The sequence below is a fragment of the Marmota monax genome, unplaced genomic scaffold, assembly GCF_021218885.2.
Source record: "Marmota monax isolate L192 unplaced genomic scaffold, Marmota_monax_Labrador192_F-V1.1 WCK01_AAM20220418_F8-fsc00192, whole genome shotgun sequence".
NCBI classification, from domain to species: Eukaryota; Metazoa; Chordata; class Mammalia; order Rodentia; family Sciuridae; genus Marmota; species Marmota monax.
The window spans coordinates 3178922-3188707 of NW_026693786.1; the positions used below are offsets into that span (position 1 = coordinate 3178922).

At 38.7% G+C, this 9786-nt stretch overlaps 1 pseudogene; it reads right to left on the reverse strand.

Annotated features, from left to right (window-relative positions):
• Nucleotides 1–928: 928 nt before the first annotated feature.
• On the reverse strand, nt 929–2005 carry LOC124105074 (aldo-keto reductase family 1 member B10-like; annotated as a pseudogene).
• Nucleotides 2006–9786: the final 7781 nt, after the last annotated feature.

Here is a 9786-nt window from a genome sequence, read left to right on the forward strand (position 1 = left end):
CTATGTTCCCAGCTCTTTTTATTTTGAGACGGTGTCACTAAATTGCTGAAGGTGGCCTCAAACTTGCAATCCTCCTACTTCAGCTTCCTGGTTCACTGGGATTACAATTGTGCATCATTATACCTGGCTCTTTTGTGAGTCTTGACTTTGTTAAGTAGAATTTGATCTCTTAACCAAGAGAGTAATTTCTCCAAGAATATTTGAAAACTGCTTTTTCTGTGTATGTTACTGGGGATTGAACCCAGGAATGTTCTACTACTGAGTTACATTTCCAGCCCTTTTTGATTTTTTTTAAAATTAGAGACAAAGTCTCAATTGCTTAGGGCCTCACTACATTGCTGAAGCTGGTCTTGAACTTGCAATCTTCCTGCCTCAGCCTCCCAAGTCACTGGGATTATAGTTGTGCACTACTATATCTAGCTGAAAACTGTTTTTTTTTTAAATTCTCCCCACATGCCAGGTCTTTTTTTTTTAACTTTCATTATTTTTTTTATTCTTTTTATTTTTGCATCCTCAATGGTAGCAGAGACCCTGTTGTTTAACAAACATTTGTTCAGATCAAATAAGTGGAAGAAATAGTCATTTGCTCATCTGAGTCATACTTCCCTGTGACAAGTCTTTTCCTGGTTCAACATATGGATCTAAATAAAATCTTGCTTAAGGGGAGGGAGGAGGAGAAGGAAAGAAGGTTCTGAGAAGGAGATTGAGCAACTAATGTTGCATGCATGGACGATCAGAACGTTAAAAATCCCATTTTGTACAATTATAATGCACTAATAATTTTTTAAAAAAAATTTTGCCTAGATTCTGACAAGATCAGGTACAATATGATTTCATATAAATTTGGCTAAAATGGGCCTCAGGGAGAGAAAATTCCACTTCAGTGAAGAGAAAGAATCCACCAGGTGTCTCATCAGGAGATTCAGCTTCAGTAATCGGCATTGTAGGAGTATTCCGGCAAATGAGCCTGGTCGGCCAGGACACAGATCCTCCAGTTGCTGTTGAAGCTGAGTAAGGTCGCCATCTCCTCATTACTCAATTTGAAGTCAAATCTGAAAGTTCTCGACAATATGTTCTCGTGTCACAGACTTGGGGATCACCACCGCATTCCTCTGGATATGGAACTGAATCAGAACCTGGGCCGGGGATTTTTTGTGCCTTGCAGCAATCTCCTTGATCTTAGGGTCCTCCAGTAGTGAAGGGTCTTCTGGTTTGGTCCAAGGTCTATCTGGAGAACCTAGGGGGCTGTAAGCTGTGACAGTGATGCCCTTAGAGTGACAGTATTGGATCAGTTTCTCTTGGTTGAGGTATGGGTGACACTCAACCTGATTAGTCACTGGTTTATATTTGAGTCCAGGCTTATTCAAGAGCTTTTCAATTTGGAAGTGGTTGAAGTTGAGGATGCCAAGAGCTTTCACCAACCCCTCATCCACCAGCTCCTCCATGACCTCCCAGGCATCCAAGAATGTTACTTTACTGATGAGGTTGTTGCCTTTATCATCTTTGGGGAATAAGTCCTTCCCAGCCTGAAATTCCTGGGGCCAATGAATAAGACAGACATCCAGATAGTCCAGTTTCAGATCCTTGAGGGTCTTCCAACAGGCTTCCTTCACAAGCTTTCTCTCAAAGGAGGTGTACCACAACTTGCTCACAATAAAGAAGTCCTCCCGCTTTACCACCTTCTCTTGGATCTTCTCTTGGATGGCTTCTCCCACCTCATTCTCATTCAGATAGACGTAGGCACAGTCTATGTGGCGCTATCCTGCATCAATGGCCACCTTCACAGCTTCTTTGACTTTGTTTGGGGGAGACTTCCAGGTGCCCAGACCCAACATGGGCATTTTGGCTTTGGTGCCGAGCTCCACAAAGGTGGCCACGGTTGGTGCAGAAATGGCTTTGAGAGAGCAAATAGATGTCTGGTGTGATGCCAGGTCATTTTTATGCAGAACTTGTCCTATTCTCCCAAGTGTTTATCATGTGATATGACTGCCGTACTCTTTAACATCTTGCCTGATTTCCTGAAAAGCCCATGTTGATAAAGTCTGTCTTAAAATGTGGCCCTCAAAATTATTGAGGTAGGATAAGGATTGATATAAAGGAGGCAGGGAAGGAAAAAGGGACTGTAACTTTAAATCTAAAAATCCCATGAATTCACTTTCAACCTCCAGGCCTGTTTTCCTCCAGGCCTGAATCCACTGAAGATCTAATAAATCTGAAGAGTAGTGTAAATCCTCCCAGCAACTTGAGAGTCTGAGGCAGGAGAACTGCAAGTTCAAGGCCGCCCTGGGCAACTTAGTGAGAACTTGTCTCAAATAGAATGAAACTGGTTGGGGTTATAGTTCACTGGTAGAGTGCCCCCAGATTCAATCACAGTACTGGGGGCACAAAAAAGTACTGTAAGTCCAGATAACTAGTGCCTTTATACCTTGTGAGTTTACAAAATGTTTTTTTTTTAGATTGATTAAACAAAACCTAGAGAGAGAAGTAATGTTAAAAACTTATAATATGGGCACAGTTTAAACACTATTAACTAGATAACATCAACTTGAAGATTCTAGGAACCAGAACACTGTGACCTGCTATGTGCTTCGTGATCAAAAGTATTAAGCTCATTAGACTGACACCACCTCACATACATCTCATGCTTGCCATTTACAAAATTTACTTTAAAAGAAGAAGCCTTTGGGTTGGGGATGTGGCTCCAGCAGTAGCACACTCGCCTGGCATGTGTGGGGTGCTGGGTTTGATCCTCAGCACCACATAAAAATAAAATAAAGATGTTGTGTCCACCAAAAACTGAAAAATAAATATTAAAAAAATTCTCTCTCTCTAAAAAAAAAAAAGAAGCCTGAGACCCTAAAAATGCATCTCATTTTCCAGTGCCCATGCTCCCTCTCCCTTTGAGTATATATTCTATTGCTTTTCTGATTAAATTTTTGCTTGTGCCTTTTTTAACACATTCTGAAATTACTTTCTGCAGGATACATCAAAACCCTGCCAGTACAGAGTTGAGATCCCCTTTTCCCTTCCAAGAACATCTTTGTATTCATGTGGTGACATTATGACATGCTTATCAACATCAAACAAAGTGAACCTATTTGCAGTGGCAAGATTGTGGAATGACAAGCATTATCTAATGTGTGACCACTATAGTGACCCAATGTGGCAGTTTCTTACAACATCTGGCTCAGAACCATTCGTGCAAGTCTCAAAAGAGTGAAGCATTCATCCATTAGCTCCTGTTTCCCTTCATGGACATGTATCAGGGTCAGGTGGACTTCTGTGGGTTAGTCAGAAAGGCTTCAGGGCAAAGCAAGAGATACTCAGCACACACTTGGGATGAGGAGCTCTGAACAAGGCAGTCAAAACCTTTGTTGAACTGTGTATTAGGGTGGGACTGGATCAGAGAATGGCACAAGTTAGACACAACTTACTTCCTTCACCACCAATTTAATGTACTCACTTAACCAAACAGTAAATTTCCATATATATACTAAGTCTCTTTCCAAAGCCTTTATTATGTTCCACTGATTGATTTTTTTTTATTTCCATGCCAATAAATCCAGTTTGTATTACAGTAGTTTTGAAGTATAAGTTGATATTTGGTAGCAGAACATCCCTCATAATTATATTCTTTCAAAGATGTTATTGCTATTTTTCATAGTTTACATTTCCACTGAACTTCAGAATCACTTTGTTATAAAAAAATTGTTAGGAGATGAAATTGAATGTTTTTTTTTTTGAATGAATAAATGAATTTAAGGGAATTTGAGAACTTTATATCACTATGCTTTCCTGTCCAAGAATATAGTATTTTGACCCACTTATTTTAACTTTCTTTAATTTTCTTCAGTTAAGGTTTGGATATCTTTTTGCATAGGTACTGCATATTTCTTGTTGGATTTATATCTATGTATTTAATAATTATTAGTTATTTTACATTGTATTTTCCAATCATTTCATGTAAAAGATGTAGAGTTTTGTATGGTGATTTTATCTGTGACTACATTATTAACAAGAACAAGAGATTATCTGTTTTCATCATTTCCCATTTTGTTAATTTACTCAGAGATTCTGATATCCAACTGTTAAGTCCACAACTTATTTACACTTAAACCCATTTTAACTTCTAATATTCCAAAGAAATCATTTAAAAGCAAGATTAGTCGCACTGGATTTCACATTTTCACTAATATATTGTTATTAGAGTTACTTTAGATTAGGTCGAGGGGAATGAAGGAAGTGGAGGAGATATGGGGATAAGAAGGATTGTAGAATGAAACATTATTACTCTATGTACATATATGACCACATGACCAATGTGATTCTACAACATGTTCAATCAGAAAAATGAGAAATTATACCTCATTTGTGTATGATATGTCAAAGCACATAAATGCATTCTACTGTCATGTATAACTAATTAGAACAATTTAAAAAAAATTAAACAAAATTGTGGAATAACAAAATTCAGACTTTTAAATTTATCTAAATTAAATTGCATAATATATTTGCCATGTTTTTCAGCTTCGTGTCAGTAAATTTGATAAATAAGCTTTTAGAATCTTCCAATTCACTGATAAAAATGTTGATTTAGGCTGGACATGGTGGCACATGCTTGTAACCCCAGCAACTCAGGAGGCTGAAGCAGGAGGATTGCAAGTTTGAGAGCAGCCTCAGCAACTTAGGTCCTAAGCAACTTAGCAAGACCCTTTGTCAAAAATAAATAAATAAATAAATAAATAAAAAGGGTTGAAAGTGTATTCAGTGGTAGAGCATGCCTGGGTTGAAGTCCCAGTACCAAAAAAAAGCTTATTTGGGGAAAAACTTTCCCAGACTAAAATCACTACATTGACAGCTTAACAAGCTGTTCATGAGCTTAACTTCATTATAAGCCATCTTTTTTGGGGGTGGAATAGACACAATACCTACCTTTTATTTATTTATTTTTATATGGTACTGAGGATCAAACCCAGTGTTTCACATATCCCAGGCAAGTGCTCTTCCACTGAGCCACAACCCCAGCCCCTCAATTTTACCCACTTTCTACACTTCAGTTGCCAAATTAGCCACTTAACACATTTAAGTATTAGGACATCTCCTGTCTTTGATCAACTGTTTCTTCTCCCCGAAATTATTGCATTTCCATTTCCTTATTTCTAAGAAAACTATATTCCTTTTGGTAGAACAAGTAGAGGGCTGTGGCTTGGTAAAGCACTTGCCTAGCCTCTGTGAGGCCCTGGGTTCAATCCCAGCACTGAAAAGAAAATAACAATGTAGAAACAGAATAGAAATTGAGCAAGTCTTCTCTTTGCTGTCATTAGTAATATTACACTGTCTGTACCCTCTCTTTCTCTGGTAGCTCAGATTGTAGAGTAAAATGGCTTTTATTTTCTTTTGTTTCCTTTAACTAATTTTTATAAGTCTCAACAAAGCTTCAGTTTTTCTGATGAATTTTCTGTCTTTGAGCCATTCTTTTCTATTCATCACTGGTTTCTTGATTTTCTTTTCTCAGTTTTTCCCATGTTGAGTTCAGAGAGTTATCTGTGCAAACATATTAATATTAATAAACAATATTATTTTTTTCTCTTCCTCCTCTTCCTTATCTCCCCCTCTCCTCCCTTTCCCCTTTCTTCTTTTTTTTATTTGGTACTGGAGATTGAACCCAGGAGCACTTTACAACTGAGCTACATCCCCAGTCCTTTCTACTTTTTATTTGGAGACAGGGTCTTGCTAAATTGCTCAGGACCTTGCTAAGTTGCTGAAGCTGGCTTTAAACTTGTTATCCTCCTGCCTTAGTCTCCTGAGCCACTGGAATTACAGGTCTCTGCAATTTAGGAAGGCCCTAAACAACTTAGCAAGATCCAGTCTCAAAACAAAAATAAGGCTGGGGATATAGCTCAGTTGGTAGAGTGCTTGCCTCACATGCACAAGGCCCTTGGTTCAATCCCCAGTACCACACACACACCAAAAAAAAAAAAAAAAAAGAAAGAAAGAGAAAGAAAGAAAGAAAAGAAAATGGGTTGGGGACATGGCTCATTGGTTAAGTGCCCACCCTCCTTGCCTTGACCCTGTTGTTGAAAGACCAGGCAATGATCCCTTTACTCTCTATAGATTCTTTAGGAGAGAAATGAAGAAGAGGCCACCTCCCATACTCATTTCTATTCTCCGGAGGAGTTACCACAGTACCAAAAGCAAAATAATCTTAAATCTGTCATTTCCCCTTCTCCTTTTCTCCTTCCCTCCAGGTACCCTCTAGATATTTCTCCATTGGACAGACTGAAAAATTGGATGGCTTCTTGTCATACCCAGGAGAAGTGCAAGGGGGTTGTGCATTGATTTAAGAAATGCATCTGGAGAGAGAGAGAGAGAGAGAGAGAGAGAGAGAGAGAGAGAAGAGCTGGCAGTGCCTTGTGCAAGAGTCAGGATCCCAAGGAGAGGATACTTGCCCAGCGCACCAGCAGAAAATACATTGGATCAAGAGAAGCCATGTGGGATCCTGGCTAAACAGAGCATACCATGGCAGTTCTGCTTCTTACTGGCTCAGTGACCTTGGGCTACTTAATCATTCTCTGTCTCAGTTTTCTCATCTAAAAACTGGATCAATACTAATATTTATCACACAGAGTTTTTTGTTATCTGAATAGATACATATAAAGTATTTATTACAATGCCTGACACATGATAAATGTATATAATCCTTGTCATTAGTTATTATTACTGGAAAATAAGAGAGTGTGCATAGTATGGGAGTATTGAAAAAGCTAAAAGAGAGTCCTCCCATCAAGAAGGCATAGAAACAAACTTCAGGAATCCTAGTAGGGAATGTTTCCAGATCCACAAACAAAAGATCTTCTTAAGAGATAGTCCAACTTCACACCTTTATGAAGTTATTGCAGAATATATTATTCTGCTTCCATCTCTTTTTCTGAACTATGCCTTTACTTGTAGTCCAGGGCTTAACAGTGAGGTGTACTAAGTTATCATAGGAAGGTGTATCCTCAAGTTTCTAGAGCATGACATACCTGGCAGAAGATAATTTGGGCCCCCAAAAACTTTCAGAGATATGTGAAGATTAGATGGGACTTACTCAAACTAAAAAGTTTTTTTTCAGCAAAAGAAACAATAAGAGAGGTAAATAGGGAGCCTACATTCTGGGAACAAATTTTTACTCCTCACACTTCAGATAGAGCCCTAATATCCAGAGTATACAAAGAACTCAAAAAATTAAACAATAAGATAACAAATAACCCAATCAACAAATGGGCCAAGGACCTGAACAGACACTTCTCAGAGGAGGACATACAATCAATCAACAAGTACATGAAAAAATGCTCACCATCCCTAGCAGTCAGAGAAATGCAAATCAAAACCACCCTAAGATACCATCTCACTCCAGTAAGATTGGCAGCCATTATGAAGTCAAACAACAACAAGTGCTGGCGAGGATGTGGGGAAAAGTGTACACTTGTACATTGCTGGTGGGACTGTAAATTGGTGCGGCCAATTTGGAAAGCAGTATGGAGATTCCTGGGAAAGCTGGGAATAGAACCACCATTTGACCCAGCTATTCCCCTTCTCGGTCTATTCCCCAAAGACCTTAAAAGAGTGTACTATAGGGATACTGCTACATCAATGTTCATAGCAGCACAATTCACAGTAGCTAGACTGTGGAACCAACCTAGATGCCCTTCAATAGATTAATGGATAAAAAAAAATGTGGCATTTATACACAATGGAGTATTACTCTGCACTAAAAAATGACAAAATCATGGAATTTACAGGGAAATGGATTGCATTAGAGCAGATTATGCTAAGTGAAGCTAGCCAATCCCTAAAAAACAAATGCCAAATGTCTTCTTTGATATAAGGAGGGCAACTAAGAACAGAGCAGGGAGGAAGAGCATGAGAAGAAGATCACCATTAAATAGGGATGAGAGGGGGGAGGGAAAGGGAGAGAGAAGGGAAATTGCATGGAAATGGAAGGAGACACTCATTGTTATACAAAATTACATATAAGAGGAGGTGAGGGGAAAGGGAAAAAAATGAGAGAGAGAGAAATGAATTACAGTAGATGGGGTAGAAAGAGAAGACGGGAGGGGAGGGGGATAGTAGAGGATATGAAAGGCAACAGAATACAACAGACACTAGTATGGCAATATGTAAAACAGTGGATGTGGAACCGATGTGATTCTGCAATCTGTATACGGGGTAAAAATGGGAGTTCATAATCCACTTGAATCAAATGTATGAAATATGATATGTCAAGAGATTTGTAATGTTTTGAACAACTAATAATAATAATAATAAAAGATTAGAATACTAAGGTTTAATCATCAGGACCTGCCTAGGAATTTCTCAGTTCTGCCAAAGGCTGGTCATGTAAGTCAACTTTCATGGTGTTTCTTCTTCCCACCTTCTAGTTATTGCTTCAAATCAGTTCTTGATAGTGTGGTGACTTCAGGATTCAGTCTCTTTGTAAGCTTCTCTTGGCCACAATTTTAGGAGTAAAAAATCTATTCTATACCCCATACCAAAGTAATTGCAGGACAATATGGGAAATCCCTTCAATCAGGAAGCCAAGTTTGTGGTAGAATAAAGAAGTCAAAAGGGAAGGAAGCAGAGTCATGCCATCTGGTCAGAAGGTTTCACCACATTTGGGGCTGTTACTGGAAGAGTCCAGAGAAGTTATTGAAGATGAGGGAACTTGACTCAGGGCAAGTGGGGTCCTTGGCATATATGATGGAAAAGAATTTCATCCCATGCCAGTCAGAGACACAGAGAGTTGTTTTTTGCTGTTGTTTTGTTTTAAGAAAGTAGACACATATTCAAGGGAGAATGAGGCCTATCTCAAGGAGAGACACCTTTTAGAGTAAAAAAAAAAAAAAAAAAGGGAGTACACACTGAAGAGAGAATGAGGCCATCTCAAGAGTGAGAGGCACTTTGGGGATTCTCAAGTTCTTCTTTTACAGGAACTTGGTGAGGTGTAGGCATGAGAAAGTATGTGGGAATGACATCAGTCTGGTGATCACAAGATGATTCTTCGGCTGATGTGGTCTTCATTATTTGATCAGTAGATAATGTTGGAAAATCCCCTAAATTATGGCTTCTTAAGATATTTTTTGCTCAATTATTTATCGCTTAAGCTAATGAACAGTGTACAAGGTAATTTTCATAAGTGGGAGAAATTATGGTAACTTTAAGATTTACAGATTTCCCAGAAATTTGAGAGTAACAAGGACTGGAAAATCATGTGGAACTTTAAATTAAAATCACATTTCCTTGTCCTTCCTTTATGTCTCCTTTTTGTTGTTGTTGTTCTTTCTTTTATTTCTTCTATCTTTTTTTTAAAGAGAGAGAGAGAAGAGAGAGAGAGAATTTTTTAATATTTATTTTTAAGTTTTCGGTGGACACAACATCTTTATTTTATTTTTACGTGGTGCTGAGAATCGAACCCAGCACCCCGCGCATGCCAGGCGAGCGCGTTACTGCTTCAGCCACATCTCTAGCCTTATTTCTTCTATCTTGATGAAAGAAAGCACACAAGTTCCAAGAAAGAAAGAGGAGAAATACTTCTCTCTACCAATCCACATATGCAATTCCAGGTCTTCTGGGTGGAATTGTTCCAGACACAAGGCTTGAGCCAACGAAGCAAACTCAAGAGCTCCTGGAGGAATTTGTGATAAGCAGAAATTCCGGTTTGCTTTTGAAACCAATGCTAAGAAAGATTTTGGCATTTCTGAGCAACTTCCCCCAGTGCCTGTGAAAAACCCATGGGGTCTGAAG